Genomic DNA, 20,589 nt, shown 5'->3' on the forward strand with positions numbered 1-20,589 from the left:
AAGTGCCACGCAATGCAGCAGCAAGGTGCTACACATGCCTGAGGGACCTGCCACTGCCATCCCACTCCATCTGCCCCAAAGGGTTTCAGTTATACTCACCTCCCAGCCTTCTCAAGTGCTCTCAAACACCAGGGCAGTGGAACCAGCCCCACTCTTGGTTTGCTCATCACATCACCAAATAGGAAAGCACATGAAAGAGTCCCTTTCCTCCAGGACACAGGCTGTTTTGCTGGTATGTCTTTGGAGACCACCTGGAATATCAAGGGCCCAGGACTGGGCTGCAGTCTGGACTGTTGCTAAGCAATATAATGCCCTTACTAAGTGACCTGGGATTTTTAGGCAGGAAAAGTCCATTTCCACACAAGCCAGCATGAAACAGGAAGGTTACCTCACATGTGCCAGGTACATGATTCTCTTTACACCCTCTAGACAAAGATCTGACACCAGCTGCTGCCAGAGCTGAGGATCCTGTCTGACGGGACCTACTAACATCCCGGAGCACGGAGAACACTTCTGCTGGCTCTCCAGCTCCTCAGGGAGGCAGGCCAAGCCCCGTGCGGTCGGGGACACAAAGCTGCTCAGTTCTGGTGCCCAACTTTCCCCCAAGAGAACAGCCCCGCTGCAGGCACAGCTCCATCAGCTTGTTATAGAGGCAGCCTCCCGGGAAACGCTCTCTCCTGCGTGCATATTCATGAACTCTCCGGAGCTTCCAAGGGAGAGTTGGCTAAACACACAGCGGAGGGACTGAGCTGCTGTACTCGCAGCATCGAAAAATAGGGGGAAAAGCGGGGGGGGGGGGGGGGGCGTAAGCAGAGGGCTTAATAAAAGAAGTACCCAGCGGAGCGGGGTGAACGGAGCGATCGCAACCTGTGATCTCCTCTAACCACCGCCTCCAACAGCGGGACCCGGAGCCCTACCGGCCCCTCCGCGCCTCCACACCCCGGGCAGCGCAGCGCATCACTCACCTCCGCCCGCAGCCGCGGGCTCGCAGCGATGCCGGGGCAGGGCCGGTTCCGCGGTGCCGATGCCCGCCCAGCAGCGCCGCGCACCGGTCCCGGTCCCCGCAGCCTTCACCGGCCCCGCCGCCGTGAGCCGCCTCCTCCTCCTCCGCCGCCGCCGCCTTTTAACGCCGCTCCGCCGCGGCCGACTGCAAGCCCGGCCCGCCGGCCCCCGGGGAAGGGAAGGAGGGCGGCCGGTAGCCCACGCCGCTGCGCCTCGGAGCGGTGCGGAGCTCCGGCCGCTGCCCGGTGCCGGTGCCGCCCCGGCGGGCTGCGGGTGGCGCTGCGGCCGCGCTATAAACCCTGCCCCGTGCGCGGCCCCCGCCCGCGCCGGCCCCCGGTGCGGCGGCGCTGGGAAACGGCTCCGGTACGGCAGCGCCGGGCCCGGCCCCCAGCGGAAGAGCGGCGGGGGGTAAGGGGGGACGGTGCCCGGTGCGTCCCCTCCCTGTGCTGCTCCTTATGGGAGCGGGCAGGAGCTGAGGGTGCACCCGGGATTGCCCTGCCCGCGCTCAGGGAGCCTTTGGCTCACAGGAGAGGAGGAGTGGAGGCAATTCCCGGTGTAACAAGCCCCGGAGTAGGGGCAGCGGGAATCCGGCCACGCCAGGATTGGCACCACCATCACCCCCCCTCCGGTACCGGGCGGATCTTGGAACAGAAACTGCCAGAAACTTTTGCAGCAGCTGCGTGCTCCCTGTGCCAGGAGCCAGGGCTCTGGAAGGACTCATCTGGTTTCCTTGCTGGTGCTCTCACTGCTAGATTAACGCTCCATATGGGAGAGAGAGCTCTATGCATTCAGCGGCAGAGGTGTGCAGCAGCAACCCCTGAATTAAGCCGAGTCATTAAATGGGAGGTGGCAAACGCTTATTTACTAGAGTGGTAGAGAAAACATCTGTACGTTCATGCTCACCCCTTATGCAGCCAGGTCACCTAACGACTTTGCTTTGGCTTTCAGGAGCCGAAAGAGTCCTGTTTATGATAAAGACACCCCTGAGTACAGGGGCTTTGTGTTGGCAGAAGCTCTCTAATGACTCTGCTGCATACACCGGTCTTGCACTTATTTAGAGTGTGCTCATCTATGACTCACTCCGGTTTTGGAGGCAGGAAGAGAACAAGATCTCCCCCCCCCATCCTTTGCCTGTTTACTGGCGTGACCTGTTACTACAATGGGGACTCCTGTAAGAGCAGGATTATGTCAGTAAATTGCTGAACTACCTGATGGGAATGGCTTTTAATCAGGCTACGTTACAGAGGTGACCTAAGCGTGTTTTGCCAAGTATTCTCACTTCTTTGAGTGTTAATGGTGCCTAGGAAAACTAACTCTCACCCCAGATTTTGGATAGATTTGTCAAGTTAGTAAGAAATAGTGCAGTAAAACCAGCCCATCACCTCAGCCTCGCCAGGCAGGCGGCAGTGTCAGAACACCATGCTCTTTCTGATGCATCACCCAAAGTGCACAGGAAGCCAGGCAGACAAAGCTGGACCATCATCTTCCTTTTGGGGCTCCAAGGAATGCAAATTTAATGAGGCTCCTGAAGTAAAATTACCTTCCACCAGCTCTGTGCATTTCTGCCCATCAGGGAGGTTTCCGCAGTGAAGGTGGTGGTGAAGGGGGAAGCAATTTGCTTGAAAACTGCAAGTATTCAATAAACAGCAAAATGGCTTTTCCCAACTTGGCCGATGGTGTGAGCAGAGCCCACGCTGATGTGAGGAGCAGCAGCGCTCAATCCATCACACAGCAGAGCCCAGCAACCTGCGGGGAGTTACCCTTCAGCGCTGCAATGAGCACTCAGATATAATAGGATTCTCCTCGGCAGCGTTCCCAACAGCCCTCTGGGCACAGACAGGCGCGGGTGAGTCCACCTCGGACCCCTGCTCCCCTCTTCACACAAGCGCACTGTGCTCCAAGCCCTGCGATGCTCACCCGGGCAGACAGACACAAAGTGATGCTGACACATGGACCAGCCGTGCCCATCTCCTCTCCACAGGCTCAAGGACATCAACTTGACAGCTGTAGCTTTTGAGACTTGTACATGGTTTTCTGACAGCATAAACAAACACAACACCTTCCTTCATCACACACACACACCACGGAGCTATGCTAGCCCTTAATAGCACTAGAGGTTTCTCTTGCTGTGTTGCACCTACAGTATATACATGAAAAATATGCCTTTTTCTGTCAATACAGAGACATTCTGCCACATTCACATGCTAAATACCACTCCATGTACTCACAGGGGTCTGTACAGCACTCAAAAAGCCCCGTAATGGAATGCTCACCTGGATGGGAGGGTTGACAGTCCTGCTCTAAGGCTATTTCTGTGATTTCAGTCTCTTTTTGTTCTGCATTGGAAGGAAATAAAAGATTTCAAGTATTTGGGGATGAGAGGGGCAGGATGATGCACAGTGGACATCTTAATACCTGGCTTAACGTTTCCTTCCATGCCCTTCTGTGCTCAGAGAGCATCAGCCTCTGCCTGCCATCATTCTCTTCCCTCAGGCCCCACAGAAGTGTTCAACAAAACAGCATGTGTTGCCAAAATGAATAAATAGTTCATGACTAGTTTTAATCAGCAACACTGAACATGTTTTACTCAGACACAGGTCAGAACTGTCTGCATAAGAAGCACTATCTTGCACATAAATACAAACCGTATCAAACTGTACCTCCGTTACTTGCATATATCCATACACACAGGTTTCAGTGCTATACTGCAGACTCTACCAACAATGCAAATGTGCCCACAAAGAATTAGCATTATTTGTGGCTATTATTAACCCCACACATGCACAAACAGCGCACAGACAAAGGTGCTGCACACTGCTTTTGTCCTCATTAACCATGCAGGTACACAAACACGTGTGACACCAAGAGCCATTAGCACTGTACTGCTGCCTTCGTTAGCAAGCAGCTTGTTTGCAAATGCCTGGCCACATGCATAGAGGCTCACAGTCACAAGCAGGAAAAGGATTGCTACTGCACCTAGAGCCATTCCTGGCTAAACAATGCCTTTTGGAGTTGGGAAGCTGAAGGAAAACATCTTCCCCTTTATTTGTGCTCTCTAACCTCACAGCCTCAGCACGAGTGACTTCCACACCAAAATCAGGCACCAGTGGCCATTCCCCTTGCTTATATTTATGGTCCCTCTTTGAAATTCTGACTGCTTATCTATGCAGAATAAAACTACCCAAGCAATCTTTCCTGTTCAGGTGCTCATTACTAAAGCATTAAATAATGCCAGGCAGGTTCTCTTAGGCCTTGTAAATTTGATCTGGGGGACTTTCAGCTTCCACAAGGTCTATTACTGCCTGATTGCCTGAAAGGCTTTCACGTTTGTACCAGCCACACAGCAGCGAGGGCTGGGTAACAACCAAGCACTGAACTTCTATTAAACACCACTGCTGGCTTGGGAGCCAGGCTGGGGAAGGTGAAATACATGCATGAGTGTGAACACTTGAGTGCATGCAGAGCCTGCCAGTGTGTCCCTGGAGTACACATGAGGCTGCCACTGTTAGTGTAAATGACTGGTCTAGTGTGAGGCGTCCCTGCCCATGGCAGGGGGTTGGAACCAGATGATCTTAAGGTCCTTTCCAACCCAAACCATTCTATGATTCAATGATTCTATGATTCTATGATTCTATGACTGTGTGTGCTTGGCTGCTGGAGAGAAGCACCTGGATCGAAGGGTAAAACTGTGCATGAGTGAGTGCAAGGTTGTGGGTGCATGAATAAAGAGTGGGCTTATGTCTGTGGGCCTGATCTCAGCTACACGAGTGTCACTGCAGAGTAAGTGCTTAGGAGTCAGTGGGGTTTATGGTGACACAGCTGAGCACAGAATCTGGCCCAAGTTCAGAGCTTTCCTATTTGAGCAGCTTTCTCCAAGTGCCTGCTGTTAGCCAGGGCTCAAAGCAAGGCTGTTTGAATACACCAGTAAGCTTAACAAAGTGGAGAGAAAATAATGGAGAAACCTAGGGAGAAAGGGCAAAGCCCTCAAAGCCAGAGAGGTTCTGTTTCATCTGACGTCAGCTAAGTGTCCCAGGAGAATCTGGTACATCCAGCACCCCTCAGCTCCTGTGGGCAGTCCCTAAAGGATGCTGAGCTGCAGATAAAGCATATTTTCAGAGGAAAAAAAATGGGGAGTGGGGAGAAAATGATCTGTTTAGAAACTTCCCTCAGCCTTTTTGAAGTCATGCTCTTTGTTTCCTACTGTCTTCCTGTCAGAGAACTCAGACCTTTTCTCCTCATTTTTCCCTAATCCAAACATCCTCCTTGATGGAACATCAAGGAAAGGGATATTTCCTCTCTGTCCACAAAACTAACAAAACCACATCACAAGCTATTTCTATATGCTTTGTATTTATAAACCTCAGCCCTGACCTGATCAAGTGAAACAGCTTCTAGTTCCCACCGACTCAGACCTGAATTCAAGCTGCCAGCCTATTATTTCTTCCTTCAGCAACACTAGTACTCAAAAATTATGTTAAACATTTCCCAGACACAGAAACAATCACTTCCCCAAAGAGCACAGAGGTGAAGGCACACAGCCAGCCAGCCCCTCTTTTATTGGATAACATTGCTCATCTATTTCATGAGAGCCAGATGGCACCATCTGAACAGCAGTGAGCCTGGAAGCCTTCAGCCACACCAGCAAAAGGGAATCGTGACCCTGCCCTGCACAGCAGCTCTGGCTCGGGCAGGATGCATCCTCAGGCCCATGCTGTGGGCACAGGGCAGCATGTGAGGGGGAAGCTGTTTTGCATTCAAGCAACAGTGTAAATTTCCAGGTGGAAACCCAACTCACCAGTGCTGACAGTTATAATCCTACACTTTTGAGGAGCAGGAAGTTTCCCCAATCCTGAAGCTCTCTGGGAAGGGGAGACCCATCTGCAGGTTGCCTGAGGAAAAGAAACAGATGTGGAGACAGAGCATATTCTAACCCCCTGCTGTGTGTGGGGCCTTTTCCTTGCAATTAACTGAAGCTTATGGTTTCATGGAAGTTTGTTTGTTCAAAAGGCCTTTGCTGCACAGCTTCACCAGCATTCCCCAAAGGCTTTCAGACTGCATTAGTATCCCACAGCTCACATCCTAACCAAACAAGCCTTTTCACCCTGACGTCTCCGCGCTGTATGTATGGAGTGTAGGAGTTTCAGGGCTGCTGTGCCTCCTGTGCTTGCCTTTCCACGGGAGGCTTGAAGCCCAAGGATGTCATGAATATTCATGACATAAACATTAGCAATAAGTATTGTGCAATGTGGACAAAAAAATATTTTAGGCAAAAGAACTGGGAGAGAACAACTGAGAGAGAATCTTCACTCCTGAGCTCTGAGAACTACTGAATAGCATTTTCCTGAGCTGTAACCGGTGGTTTTAAAATGCAAATCAGTCTTGGGTTTGAGAGACATTGTGGAAAAAAAAAAACCAGACAGACCCATGCAGCAAAGCTTTATTGTATTGTAATGAATGTGGGATTTGCAGAGCTGCTGCGTGCCAGTGAATGCACAGCGGATGCAGGCCAGGGACTCAAGAAGCCCTGAGGCTTGTCCGCAGCTCGCTCTGCCATTGCCTTGCTGTGTGACTTTGCACAAGACATCCTTTCCTCTGTTTCAGAGCTCCCATCAGAGGACACAGTGGAGGGGACAGAGATGAGGCTATTCTGTGTCTCCTGGTGAGGTTATACATTATGGGCCACTCTGAGGTGAAGGTCAGCAGAAGAAATGGGCCTGCTGTGTCCCTTGCAGTGACTGATGAACTGGGATAGCGCTGCCCTGTTCTTAATGGTCATCCTCTGGCAGACGCTGCTCAACCTTTCCTATTCCTATTCCTATTCCTATTCCTATTCCTATTCCTATTCCTATTCCTATTCCTATTCCTATTCCCTAGTTCATCTTTGGCTTTGTGTCTCCCTTGCATTTTTCTATAGAGCTGGTCCCCTCCTCGAGTCCCAGAATCTGCAGAAACCCCTCTGCAATTGTTCAACTCTTTTTCACATCCACCTGCAGAGCATCTAATACCATTTTACCTGCCCTCTAGTTAAACAGCTGTCCCTAAACAGGCTCCACCTCACAGCTGATACTAGGAGTTGAACATGGAAGGGGAGACATAATAAGTGAACTTTGAAGATTTTCCTCACATTATTAACCATATAAACACAATAACAATCTGTAAAGAGGGAGATGGTCTGAAGCACGTCACAGCCCAGAGGACCCCTCTGTTCCTCTATTCCTGGATCCCCAGGATCCACTCTGAGACCTTGAATAAGTCACTCCGGTTATCTCTGCCTTGGCTTTTCCCTAGCCTTCTGCTCCCTTCTGTGCAGCCTGGTGCTGGGAGGGCTTTAGGGTGCCACATATTTGTCCACTATTGCCTCTTCTTATCAGCTGCCTTCATCACGCTCTGACCCCAGTGTTAGTGAACCTGGAAGGGTAAACTGATGATTTCTAAACTTGCCTCTTCAGTGCTGTGCTCTGCCACCCACAGCCTGCACTTACCTCCTCCCACCACGCCAGCAGTGCTTTCTCCCACTGAAGGAAGGCTGCTGAATCTGGCACTTAGAGACTAAGTTCACTCCACAAGGTCACATCAAAGAGGCCAAAAATCACAGTCAGCTGGCACTAGCCTTCACTTATTACTCACCAGAGAGAATATTAACTGTTAAAGCAGAGGAAAAAGTGCTATGTTCCATTACCGGTCCCCTGAGCAACCCTAACACCATGGAGAGAGCTGTTAACTGAGCTCTTCAACTGCATTTTCCCTGACAGAAATGCCCCAGCAGCTGCCTAACCTTCATGTAGCAGAAGTCTCCAGTCCTCTTGTGTGTCACAGACAGCAATCATACAGAGCCTTCTGAGCCCTGATGCATTTCAGAAATCATCTCTCTGATGAAGGCAAGATCCCAAAGGAGGAATACACCACAAGGAGAAGCAGCAACACAGGGGAAAAGTCAGGGCATTCCAATAATAAAAAGCCAAGATGTTCAAATCCTGATGCCAAAAGGCCAGTTTTCAAATCTGCATTTCATGGAGTTATAGAATCCCAGACTGGTTTGGGTTGAAGGGAGCTTAAAGCTCATCCAGTTCCAACCCCTGCCACGGGCAGGGACACCTTCCACTAGAGCAGGTTGCTCCAAGCCCCTGTGTCCAACCTGGCCTTGAACACTGCCAGGGATGGGGCAGCCACAGCTTCTCTGGGCAACCCTAAGCATCAGACCTGAAGCTCCCACTACATGTAGCAGTATTTGTGAGTGCTCAAAGCTTTTCAAACATGGCCATTTGTTTTCAAATATGTAAATAGGAATAAATATGTCAAAAAATGCTCTACTGTACCAGCAGAGAATTGCAGCTTTTCACTGGAAGCACAAATCTGTAAGAGGCACTGTCTGGAACCAATATATATTCGTTTAAGCTGAAATATTTGGGGTTGCAGATATCCCTTTTTGGAGCAATAAAAATGAAATACTCTTAAGCAAAACATCCTTTCTTACTCCGTCCCCACCAGTGGGGACATTCAGAAGGTTTTGCATATTGGCATTGGCAGTAAAAAAAGTGCTTCTGAGAATGAAGTGGGAGAAATGCCTGCTCCAGGAAGCCAGGACAGAACAAGAATTGGGGGAAAAAGGAGGACAAGAAATCACAGAATCACAGAATCATAGAATGGTTTGGGTTGGAAAGAACCTTAAGATGATCCAGTTCCAAACCCCTATCATGGGCAGGGACACCTCACACTAGACCATGTCACCCATGGCTCTGTCCAGCCTGGCCTTGAACGCTGCCAGGGATGGAGCATTTACCACTTTTTGAGGCAACTATCAAACCAACCTATTCACACACTGAAACAAGTGTGCATACCCACTACCACTTCAGAAACACCAGGAATCTTCAGCTGCTGGAGAACCAGGAGGGTTTGGAGAAGTCATTATGGGTGGAGAATTACCAGAATGCAAAAAATTCCTGTAAACCAGAAGATTCCTAGGAAGGTTCTAGGTTAGAAATTCCTGGCAAGAAAAAGGATTCCTCCAAACCAAACCTCCCTCTCCTGATGTAAATCATCGTGAACAATATGTGGGAAATGTTCCAGTGGGCATGTAACAAATGCAGGGCACATTCCAGCCTGATTATTAATGGGAGAGAAGTTGTCATTCAAATTCCCCACATTTATATCAGGTCCTTTTCCTGTTAATGTTACCACTGTGGGAAAAAAATTAACTGTGGGAGGGAAACACGGGCCAAATTCATAGCTGCCATAAATCAATCCTGTTCTATTCTGATCTCAGAAAGCTTGGCCAGTTCCTAGCAATGGAGCATATGACTCATTACCTGTCTATTCAAACACGCAAAAGCAGGGAGTTCTATATGGTATCCACTCAGCAAATAAATCTTTTGTCCCCCCTCTAAAATAGCACACAGAAAGTTATCTCAGCAACAGCTATATTTTGGGAAGCTAAGCAGCTAAGTGTTCCTTTCATCTCTGGGTCTTTCCACCTAGCCAAGAAAAGCATCCTGCCTTAGATGATGAAACAGAATAGGAGCTTGTGCTGTTTTCATACCCTGAGCAACTGGAGCGCAATCAAAACCCTCCACCTATTCTCAGTGAAGCTTTGTATTTTGCTTTGTGCAGACATTTCCACCCGAACAGCAGCCTGCTTGAACTGCTGATGTGGAGAAAGGCTGTTCTATCCTGTGGGTGAGGCAGCTAATGACTGGTGTGGTTCTCTCTGAGAGAGCAAGGAAAGGGGACACTGTGTGTCTGAGCACCGCAGCGCAGGCACGCAGATGTGGATTGCCTTTTGCCAAAGAGCGTGGCTTCGGGCTGTGACAGGCTCTGCCCCAACTCTGCTCTGTTGGGGTGGTTCCACATCATTCACCCTTACCCATACCCTGTATATACACCCTACATACCATTGTCAGTGGGTTTGTGTCTGTATGGAAGGCTGTGAACACATGGCATGCGTGGGGACAGATCCAGCTGTGCCGCCTTCAAGGTGGAAGTGATGACCTCAGTGGAGCTGAGAACTAGAACCATCACTGCAAAAGAGCCCCTGGTCTCTCAGAATGGAGAATATCCCTTGGGAGATGGGGCTGACGAAGTACCTTTTGCAAGTTGCTTTTGGTGGCATTCCCCTATTTACCAACACAATGTTATTAGTATAGAGGTAAAGTGAGAAGCTTAACCAGGGAAGCAAACAGACAAGACACAGCCATAGGAGAAAGCTAAACTGTACATAAACCCAGACTGGCAGACTGAGAAAATATTCTTAGGCAAGAAATAGACAGCATGAAAGACAGGAAGATGGAGAGAGGGATTTAGAGCTGAACTTAATACTTGTGTGATTTATTTGCATTAAGCTCAAACAGTGTGTGTGGCTTAGGTTTTGCTTGTTTATTTTGCTTCCCAGACTGCCTCCGGTGCTGGTATTTGGCTGAAGTTGCAGTCCATGGGATGTTTTGGAAATCCCTTGTCCCTGGGGAACAATGAGGAGAGTTTCATCAAATTCTGGAAAACTTCTGCAAGTTCTGAAACTCAAAAGAGACAGAGGGAAGTAGTCTGGATCTTCTGCCTATAGTGAAAGCCCAGCTTTGTATCCTCAGAGCCAGAAGACCAGAAACTATCAGCAGCTTTCCTACTGTGCTTTGCATGAGGCCATTCTGCAGCTTATGGCAATTGTTTCTGTCCAGCCATCCTGCAGCAGATGGCAAAGCAGTGAGAATGGCCAGAGCTGGTGGGTGGCATGGATGTGTTTACTTTAATAAGGCCCAGAGATTAAAGTTTCATCAGTGCCCATCAGCAGTCTGTTACATTCAGTCATTTATAATTATTTCCCATTTTTCCCTGCAATTATGTTTTAGAATTGTAGTTGTTTGGATCTCTGTAAGCATCCAATGCAGCTCACAAACCAGGGCATCCAGCATCCCCCTTGTAATCCAAACCCAGGCATCAATCTGTGGGACACCGAGCCCCTTTCAGCCCTCAGTGATAGGACCGTGGTCTTGCAGAACCTCTTCTGCTGTCAAAAAGAGCAGGAAGGACAGTGAACAAGCAGGAGAATATGTGGCTATGGAAGGAGAATAGACAAAAAAGAGAGAAGAAGGCAGGTGAAGGGGTTAAAAATGGTACAACATTTTTAGGAGGAAAGAGGAAAACGACAGCATAGGACTAGTACCTATAATCGCTGCTATAAAGTTTGTGCGAGATGGATAGAAAAGTTGCAGAGGAGGAACTTTCTTCTGTCTAGCATGAAACTCCAGGAAAGAAATTAATAGAAGAAAAAGGAGGAAGTTAAAACAACAATAGGAGGCAGAAAGTCACTGAAGTTGTGCAGTTAAAACCCCAGCAAGCCCAAGCACATGAACGCTGGAGAAAGGAGAAGGGAGAGATAGCTAATGGGGGAGTTTGTTGGAACACCATAAAAAGTCAGCTGCTTCCAGATGCAATGTGCTCCATGCTGCCTGCAAGCCCAGCTTGGAGCACCATCCATGTCCTGGGCGCTCAAGCACCAGGGAGCTGCACTCTCTCAGGTGCTGTTTGCTTTTGATGGATGCTGCTGTGAGAAGTGCATTAAACCCAGCAAAAGTGAGCTTTATTACACTCTGAAAACCCGGGTCCATCACCACTCAGGCTACTTCTAAAACAGTCTGGCTTGAGAGTGATACCAGCTTTCCCCAGGGCATGCAGGGAGGCACTGCTTATGCCTGCGTGAGTCCTCCCACATACACTGCATCTATTCCAGGCCCTGCATCAGAGGCCAAACTGGGTAGCTGCCACATCCCCTTCTTACAATTACTAGTGTTTCCTCTCAAGAAGACTTGATTTTAGTAGCAGGTTATCATGAAGGCCTGAAGTGTGCTTCAGGAAGTGACACAGCACCACTAGGCATCCAGTTTGCAGGAGATGCCTGCAGGAGGGACACAGTGCAGTCTGATTATGTTTTTTGACTTCTGGGATTCTGATCATCACAAGAAAGGTCTATGTGTAAGCAGGGTCACAGGGCAAGGATGTGGTTTGATCTACTCTCTGCTTTACTAAACCCACAAACTCATTATCCAGTTCCTGTTTCCAGTAAGGAGCAAGACAGTGAGAGCTCTCCCTCACTGTGACTCCAGGACACATCCAAAGGCTGATGGACAGAGTGTCACTGTCTTCTGCTGTCGCTGTGATTTATGATGGCTCTTAGTTGCTGTTTGAGCCAAGAGTGGTTCAGATGTGACCTGCTGAGCCTGGATCCCCAAACACTCCCTATCTCCAAGCAGTGTTTACAAAGAATCTCACTCTCTGCTCTTCTAATGAGTGGCACAGCACGATATGGAATTAATAGAATCTAAGTTATTAATTGTCTACAACAATTAGCCAGGACACCTGGGCCTTCAGGTACCTTGGTTACATGTGGGAGCCAATTACAGTCTTGTACACATTCATGCCACCTCATCCACAAACTGTGAGAGCTGCTTCCCCAGCTCTCTCCCCACCTCCTTAGATCCAACTCACATCCAGCCCACCCTAAGTGAGGAAGGAGAAGTAGTTTCCTTTCCTTTCACGTTTCACTGAAATCAAATATTTGCTGTGGCCATTATTGATGTAATGGAAATGCAGAATTAACACATTTGACAGGCAAGAACAGAAATAGCCCGGCCAAACCTTGCTCATGCCTTACAAGAGGAGATGCAGAGATCTTGCTGGACTTCTCTCCTTGCAGTCACCTGCTCTATCAACATCCAGCCGAGCTTGATGAGAGATTTCTCATAGTCAGCAACTACCTCAACTCCATCTGAGACTACAATTACCAGCTCTCATGGTGTAGGTCAGTGTGGTCAGTGTATTGCCAGTGAATCTGATGGATTTAGACTCCTATATATCCTTGACAGTAAGCGTTGAGTGGGACACTGGGCTGCACCAGGTAAGTCACTTATTGCCTGCATGGGTCTGATTCCCATGGGTATGCCAATGCTTCACTGCTTCCCAAGATTTCTCTGAGGTTACAACTATAAATGTCCACATACTATGCTCCCAGGAAAACAGTGATCCTGTGAATACATCACTGAAACAACAAAATTTGGAGCTGGTCCAGGATGTGTGCGTAGGGCTGCAAGTGAGCTGCACAGGAGTCTTCTGAGTGCCTTCCCCACAGCAGGGTCAGAGCATAGCCAAGCACAGACGTGTGTCTTGGGAATCCATTAATCCACCAGAATGCTCATTTAATATCTCTCTCACAGCAGCTATCCAGGGGCTAACATGTTAAATCCATAACTTGCTCTCTAGATTTATTGTCCTGAAGGCCATTATGACTTCTTTGAGCTTTGGAGTGCAAAATAATGTTAGAAACACATGTTATTTATCTGACACACTGGAGTGATTCCTCCTCAGCCATCACTGTCTGCTGTGGAAACAAATCCCTGCTCTGTGTTTAGGAAACAAAGCTATTTCTGTCACATACTAGACCAGCTGAAGCTTGCTAATGTTTGCTTTTGGTTTTGTGTACCCAAACAACTTTCTGAAGGGGCCAGACTGATTTTGCCTTTCCAGTCCTTTTTAATCATCTTCTTTGCAGGCTGGGAAGAGGCTGGTCATGATTTTGAAGTGACTTATGATTTGGGCTGCTTCACATTGGTTAGGGACACACCACCTCAGTAAAAATCACTGACAGCTTAGATCCCAGTGGGCAGCGTGACCAGTGAAAGAGTGGCTGTGGGCTGTGGAGGGAAAGGGGGGGTGTGTTTTTAAATCAGAGAGAAATTGAATAAAGGGATAACTTTGTGGCTTGAGCAGAAGTAGCCATGTGGGAAAGGTTCTGGTATACACAGCATGTGCTTTAGCATCCTACGTCATATTAACTTGTGACTAGGACACAGTACTGACCACTGCTGGGCAGTGAAACACCGGTGTAGCACACTGCACAGCCTGGTTCTCCCTCGTTGCTTCTGATTTATGCCATCTAACACCATTAACTTGAAGAAAGTTCCTTCTTGCTTAACACTGGTACAAGACCAAAACCAGATTTCTCATTCTAAGACACGGGAAAAGAGTGTAATGCAGTCTTCTGCTCGAGCCTGCTGCAAGCATTCTGCTGTTCCTCCGAGCCTGTGAGGAACAAACCTTCCTGCTTTAAATCCACAAGCCTGTGAGCATCCCCAGGGCAGTGGGGGGACACCATAAACAGATTTATGTCTCCTCCATGTGCTTTTCAGTGTCTGTTTTGTTCCCCTGCACAATTCCCTGAGCAACAACAGCAGCATGATTCCATTTGCCCACAATAAGTTCTGGACTCTGCCCATCTCAGTTTATCAAGTTATTGCTGGTTTTAGACGAAGGTTCCTAGCATGTTGCCATCTATGACTGGTAAATGCAAACACTTCATTTAACCTCTCAGCTATCTGCTGCTTTCTTTTTTCCCCTTTGTCTGCTTCATAGTTCATAATTTTCCCCCTTTTATTGTGAGGATTCTGCCTGTGAGGGGAACTTTGCAGAAGGGAAAATAAACAGATCGGTATTTGATGTTATGCTTTCTGTTTAGAAGTTTGTTTCTCTTTCTTCTTCCATTGCATCAATATTAACATGTTGATTCACAAGCAGAATAAAGAAAGTATATAAATAAACTCTTTTTCTTCTTTTTGAATCACAAAACTCAAAGTTATGGTTCCCACAGCAACTGTAACTCAACCTCAATGTGCACATACATTAAAAGCAGGAAAATTATCACCCAAGGCAGCAATTGAATTTGTGTGAGGGGATTTTGTTACTGACAGTGGAAGGACTGTGAGAGGTTGAAATCCCAGAGACGTGAAACACTTCAGGTCTGCCTGAGACAAGATGTCACACCAAAAAGAAGAGATCTCAGAGATCTTGATCTTTATGGACATAAATGTGATTCAACCTTGCAACACGCGAACCACATGACTGAGGTGGTGTTACCTTTACTGTTGAGCTCCACTGGTCTCAGGGGTGCTAAAGCACTCCAGAGCCAAAGGTAGTGCCACTGAGCAGACATGGAGTGCTTCTCCATTGTACAGAGCTCATAGGATGACCCAGACCATGTAGAGTTGAAGGGTCTGACAGAAAGGCAACAGGTCCCCGTGTCATCCAGAACAGGGCATATAGCATGTACCAGGACCACAAAGCTAGAAGAGAATCTACTGCATTTACATAGACAATCTGTTATCCGTCCCACCTCTCCCAAGCCTATAGGTCAATTTTTATTTCAGCTGCTTTCTAGGAGAGGCACAATTCTGAAATAAAGCTTCTTAGAAAGGATTGGAGCCCATGGGGATTCAGATGAAAGGCTGGCAGCATCTATAGGCAGGAGGTCTAAGTCCCTTCTGTACTCTGGCTGCCAAAGTAGCCAGTCACTGAAGCGAAGTGTTTCAAGCACGAACTGCATCCCAGGGGGCTTTGGCCGAGTTATTCTAATTATTTTCACAATAAGATGAAAGAGTGGCGTGTTCCTGCTTCATAAAGGCTTTAGCAAATAGAGTCCACCAGGTGCTGATGCTCCTGTGTGAGGCCTGAGAGCTGAGAACTAATTAGTCCTGAATTATACCCCTGACAAAGATGCAGCAAGGAAGCAGGAAAGACATAGCACATGCCAACGTTCTTTCAAATGGCAGATCAAATAGGCACCACCACTTCAGAGGGCCAAAGATGCCTCAAGCACCCAGTTGGTATTTACCTTAAACAGCAAGGAGAAAGGCAGAGGAGGGTAGGAGAAGAGAAACATAAAAAGGGCTGGCAGGACTGGATCTCCTGAGTATTCCCTGTGCTTTTCCCATAGGAAAGGGGTTTCCCTTGTATTCAGGCCTTTGGGATCCACACAATTGCTCTCAGCACCGTTTGCTGTCATTTTCCATTGGATGTACTTTTAAACAAGCTTCACAGTTAGCTCTTTTAAATAAACATGAAGGCCGCAGCTTCGGAGGATACAGCTGGAGTTTGCAGAGCATGCTGTTTGATGTGGTGCATGATGCAGGAGGTTGTGTGTGATCCTACAATTAAAGGCTGCAATCACAGTCCAGCCCAGAAGGATTAACACAGCTTTTGCTTTCATGTTTCCTGCCTGTGCAGGGCAGTGCTGGGGGCTCCTTTCACTCCTGCACAGCCTTTCCTGAGCCTCCCACCAGTGCTGCAAAGAGGAGACTCTCCTCTCACCCCCTTCTAAACCTTCAGAAGGGAGGAATGTGCCAGTAACCTGCTGCAGGGCAGAGGTATCTTGGCTTCTTTACCAGTGGCATGTGCAGAGCCAGTGCCAATCAAGGCAATGCCTGAGAGGAGACACAGGCATGATGCGCTGGCCAAAGCAATTTCACACTGAGCATGTCCTGCAAAGAGTCCTCAGTGTTCCGCTTGCATGCCTTTATGTGATGAGTGCTGGACAGTGTACACACTTTATGTTTCCCTCTGAAGTATGTATTGTTGTCCTTTTCCAGCAGCACAGTCCTCATTAGACCAGCCATCACTCTGTCACATGCTGGTGATCCCACAGCTGATCTCAGCTGGACTAGGACACATTCGAAGCTTGGTGCTGCGTGGCTCTAACTTTGCAGTGGCATGAGTGACACCACCGTCAGCTCACAGAAGCAGTGAGCTGAAAATTAATGGGTCTATCTATATCCCTCCCTTTCACTCTTCTGTTTGTTTTTCCTTTCTTGTTTTCCCTTCTCCTTCCCTCCTCTGCCTTTCTCCTTGCTGTTTTAGCCGACAAAGAAGTCCTAAAGCTTATCCTAGGGCATCAAAAAGACATAAAATCAACCCTTAGTCCCCTTAATTCCATTCTGCAACAAGGCATTTCATCAGGAAACACAGAAGCTGCGTCATAGCTGTGCCCAGTTTTGGCCTGAGGAATGACACAGCAGCCCCTGGGGCTCTGGTCAGGAGCAGAGCTGGGTCCAGGGATCAACTTAGCACCTCCTCTCTCCTTTCTCCTTCTCTTTCCTCACACCAGTGATTCATCAATCATGGCGTAATCTGCTGCTCACATATGGACAACTCTCTGCTAAGAGGCAAGTTTTAAGTGCTCAGGGTAGCACGTTAATAAAACTCAGACCTCAGTTTACCCCTCCCCAAAGTGCCTAAGGCACTGTACATTCAGGAGTATGGTTTGCTCACTGTTTCTAACTCAGGAGCAGCAATGTGGTGTGTAGTGCAGGCACACACTTGGTGCACAGAGGCAGCACAACAGTCTCCTGCATCCGCAGGCCAGAGCTAAAACACAAGGCCAGAGTTACTGTGGGCTGTTGGCACCTAATGATGCAGACCCCAATAAGCATCCTCCAATAAGACTCATGCAGCAAGATCCCAATAAGTATCCAAAGAGCTGAGTGGCCCCGTCCTGTTCACAGTCAAACTCCTTTAGGTGCTTTGAACATTTTGCTAGCCGTGTTTCTCTTTCCACAGATGCCTCCACACCTTTGAACTGTTGTCCCAAAGCAGTGTCAATTGGGAATGCTTCAGACTTCATCACTGGAGGGTAGGTATTCAGTTATTTAAAACTATTATCAAAAGTCTGTGAGATGTAAGATTGGGAAAAGCCCAGCTCCTTTGCTGGCCCTTCCCTTCAGGATTTAACTAGCCCATCTCAGTGCAGCTCCATTCTTCTTGACCAGCACCTCAACCCTGGGAAAAGCAGCTTAAATACAAGTTGCTAAATCCCTGAACTGTCCTGTCTTGTCCTAGCCATTCCCCTGATGCAAAGCAAAGCCTCCAAGGCTGAATGCCACTGTGGCATGAATCATGTTTATCGGAACAAGAAACAAAGAAGGAAGAGAACAAAGGAAAAGGGAAAGAGGAGAGAAAACAAGAAAGGAAAAGACAAACAGAAGAGTGAAAGGGAGGGATATAGATAGACCCATTAATTTGCCTCTGTTTGCTCTGGGATTTAAACAACAAGCTGCAATGTCTCTGGTTTATCTTGGTTCCTCAGCTGTGAAATGTGCTGTGCTCCAGCGTCTTCTGAGCTTTAGAGATTTGCTGGGGAGGTAGGAATAAAGCAAGAGGCTCAGCAAACAGAGATAGCAGAGGAGGCTTCATACATCACACTCAGAGGAAATTCATTCCTTTCAGCGCTGCCCATGGGTGAAATTACATTATATTCTGTTTGGATAATTGGATGTCATATACCACCCGGCTTGTTATAGGATGGCAATTCCTTCCCTAAAGAGGCTGTTAGCAGCATCCCAGGACACAGAACCAGGCACAGGTCCCATGAAGTATGGAATAAAAAGTAAGGACACAGAGGGGTGGCTCTGAGCAGTCCTGGTTACAAACTGGCCTGTCAGGGTCAGGTTAGTAATGGAGAGGGTGAAGAGCAGGACAAGGCATGGGATACAGAACAAGAAGGAGATGAAGAAATGAAAGGGAAGGGATCAACTCTAAAAGAGGAGAGAAAAGGAGGAGGAGAAGGTAGCAGAAGGAGCTTGGCTTCAAAATGTGCTTTCTCATTTTATGAACATGTCTTTTAGTGCACAAACATCTCCGGGTGTCTCTCTACAGACCTGGCAGGACTGGTGCCTAGGTCTCACATGGCAGACATTGGCACTGGTGTTCCAGCTGCAGCTCTGAGGGACAGCCTCCACATCTAAAGGGAGGACTGGTCAACTTGGAGATTTTTGCCAGCACAAACTGGAGGGTGGGATGCAGAGGTCTTTTAGCTAGAAATTCACGGGTGGACAAGCCTGTCCTACACTGCAGGGCAGATAATTTCTCTTAACTGTGGAGAAATACAGCAGTTTTCTTCCATCTCTGTCGCTGAGGATCACAGAGGCATTTGAAGACTCTCAGCTATCCCTTGCTGTGTTTTATAGTCACCACTTCCCTGTATTTTGTGTAAAATGCCCTCAATTTCCCCCTCATCATGTCCTTTCTTGCAACTCCTCACTCCAGTTCATTGATGGCTTTTTAACAGCACAGTTAGAGTTGTCAACACAAGCCAGAGGCCAATTTCATGTGTCATATTGTCCCAGTGCAGCCTGGGAGCTCCATCTGGCGCAAGCAAACTTCTTCTATTGAAATAATCTCTGCTCCCTGCTAGTTATTGAATTGTCTTGGCTCAATGGCCTTGCTCAATATCAACTTTTCATGCTTAATAATTGGTGCGGGAGAAAAGCGTTTCATTGAACAAGTGTTTAATGCCACACATGATTAGGAGATGCAGAGATGACCTAACCAGGCAATTCAGCTTGGAGCTGCAACTGCTCAGATGAGGGACAATTAGGAACATGTTCTACACTGTGGATGTGCCTGCGAAGTTACTTATGGGAACTAGACCCTTCTCTTCCATCCCATACACTTTGATCTCGCTTCAAGGCCTAGAAGCAGATGTTAACCCTTATTTTCCACCTGAGGTGGAAATGCAGTGTATTTCTTCAGAAATCTGTATTTCTATCAGTTGATTGCAACAGTTGCTGCAATTCTCTGTTTAACTTGCTAAGAGTCACCAAGTTTGGAAGGAATTTCCAACCAAACACAAACAGGCAAATACCTGGTTTCACTCAAGCCTTTAAATGTCAGTGTGCTGACGACTGGGCCCCAAACCACATACTCATTTCCTGATAAGAGCAGAAATTCAGATACTGACTTGCAACAGTGAGTCAATAAACTGATATAAGCTGCAGAAGGAAACCATACAGCACATAGGGGTTTGTTTGCCTGCCTGCTTGTCTCTATCTATCTACCTGTCTGTCTACCACTACCTGCTTACGGATTTGTCCACCCAGCGCTGTCAGTCCTTCATACCAGGATGCTTGTGTGCTCTGTAATGGATAATATATTTAGCCTCCAAAGGCTCTCTGCAAATATTCCCTCTTACATGTATGGGAAAGTGAGATTCAGATTAAAAAAGAGACAGACCAACAGACACATTTAGGAGTGAAGGTGAGAGACAGCACCTCATTATTGTGAGGGATTTTCTAAATGATTTTCCCATGGCGCTCTTGAAGCGAGTTCTCCCAGCTCTGGGATTACTGTCCTGACTGATCAACTTTCCTTCCTCTGGGTATTTAAGTAGTTACAAGCACTCTGCAAATGCCTGTGCTCTCTGTGCTCACGGTGATTGAAATCCTGTCTTCAAGCTTTTCCTACAAAAAGTGATTTTTCCTGCTTAAAATTCACTAACACAGCAATCTACCACATCTTCATACAGATCACACGCTGCTCTCAGGAGTGATAATAAGAAAATCTGCTCAATGAAACCTACATTCATCCTTTTCTAGGCTCCCTCATCCCTCTTCTTACAGAGCCTTCCCCACAAACTCTTCAGCACATCATTTTTAACAGGATTTGGATAGGATTTGATAGCAGCTGTCACCCCTTCACCCTGCACACAGCCTGCGCTCTGCTCTTCCCCGTAAACCAGCACATTGATCCAGCCTCTGCAAGATGTATTTCATTTTCCTGAAACTTCTGATCTGCCTGTTTGTCCCAGAAGAGGGACTAAATGAGAAATGTGTTCCCTGTTCACAGTGATACGCTATGTGCAAGAGATTGATTTTCTATGATAGCCACAAACTTTCCTATCTGGAAACCCAGCATTGCCCTGAAGAGCCTCCTATTCCTACCTAAAAGATGCCTGTAAATACGCAGAATAAGCCAGCAGGAAACCCAGCTCACCTCTGAGCC

At 47.7% G+C, this 20,589-nt stretch overlaps 1 protein-coding gene across 3 annotated transcripts in view; it reads right to left on the reverse strand.

The window, feature by feature from the left end:
* DISP3 (dispatched RND transporter family member 3) overlaps positions 1 to 8,033 on the reverse strand; it is a 47,501-nt gene extending 39,468 nt beyond the window's left edge. For 2 of the 3 annotated variants that reach the window (XM_030507772.1, XM_030507774.1), the window contains exon 1: positions 966 to 1,342. The gene's annotated coding sequence lies outside the window, so the exon portion shown is untranslated. Of the gene's footprint in view, positions 1 to 965; positions 1,343 to 5,797; positions 5,892 to 7,777 lie in introns of those variants that run through there. The other variant, XM_030507773.1, reaches the window with a different exon arrangement.
* Positions 8,034 to 20,589: the final 12,556 nt, after the last annotated feature.

The sequence above is a fragment of the Strigops habroptila genome, chromosome 16 (genome assembly GCF_004027225.2).
Source record: "Strigops habroptila isolate Jane chromosome 16, bStrHab1.2.pri, whole genome shotgun sequence".
Classification (NCBI taxonomy): Eukaryota; Metazoa; Chordata; class Aves; order Psittaciformes; family Psittacidae; genus Strigops; species Strigops habroptila.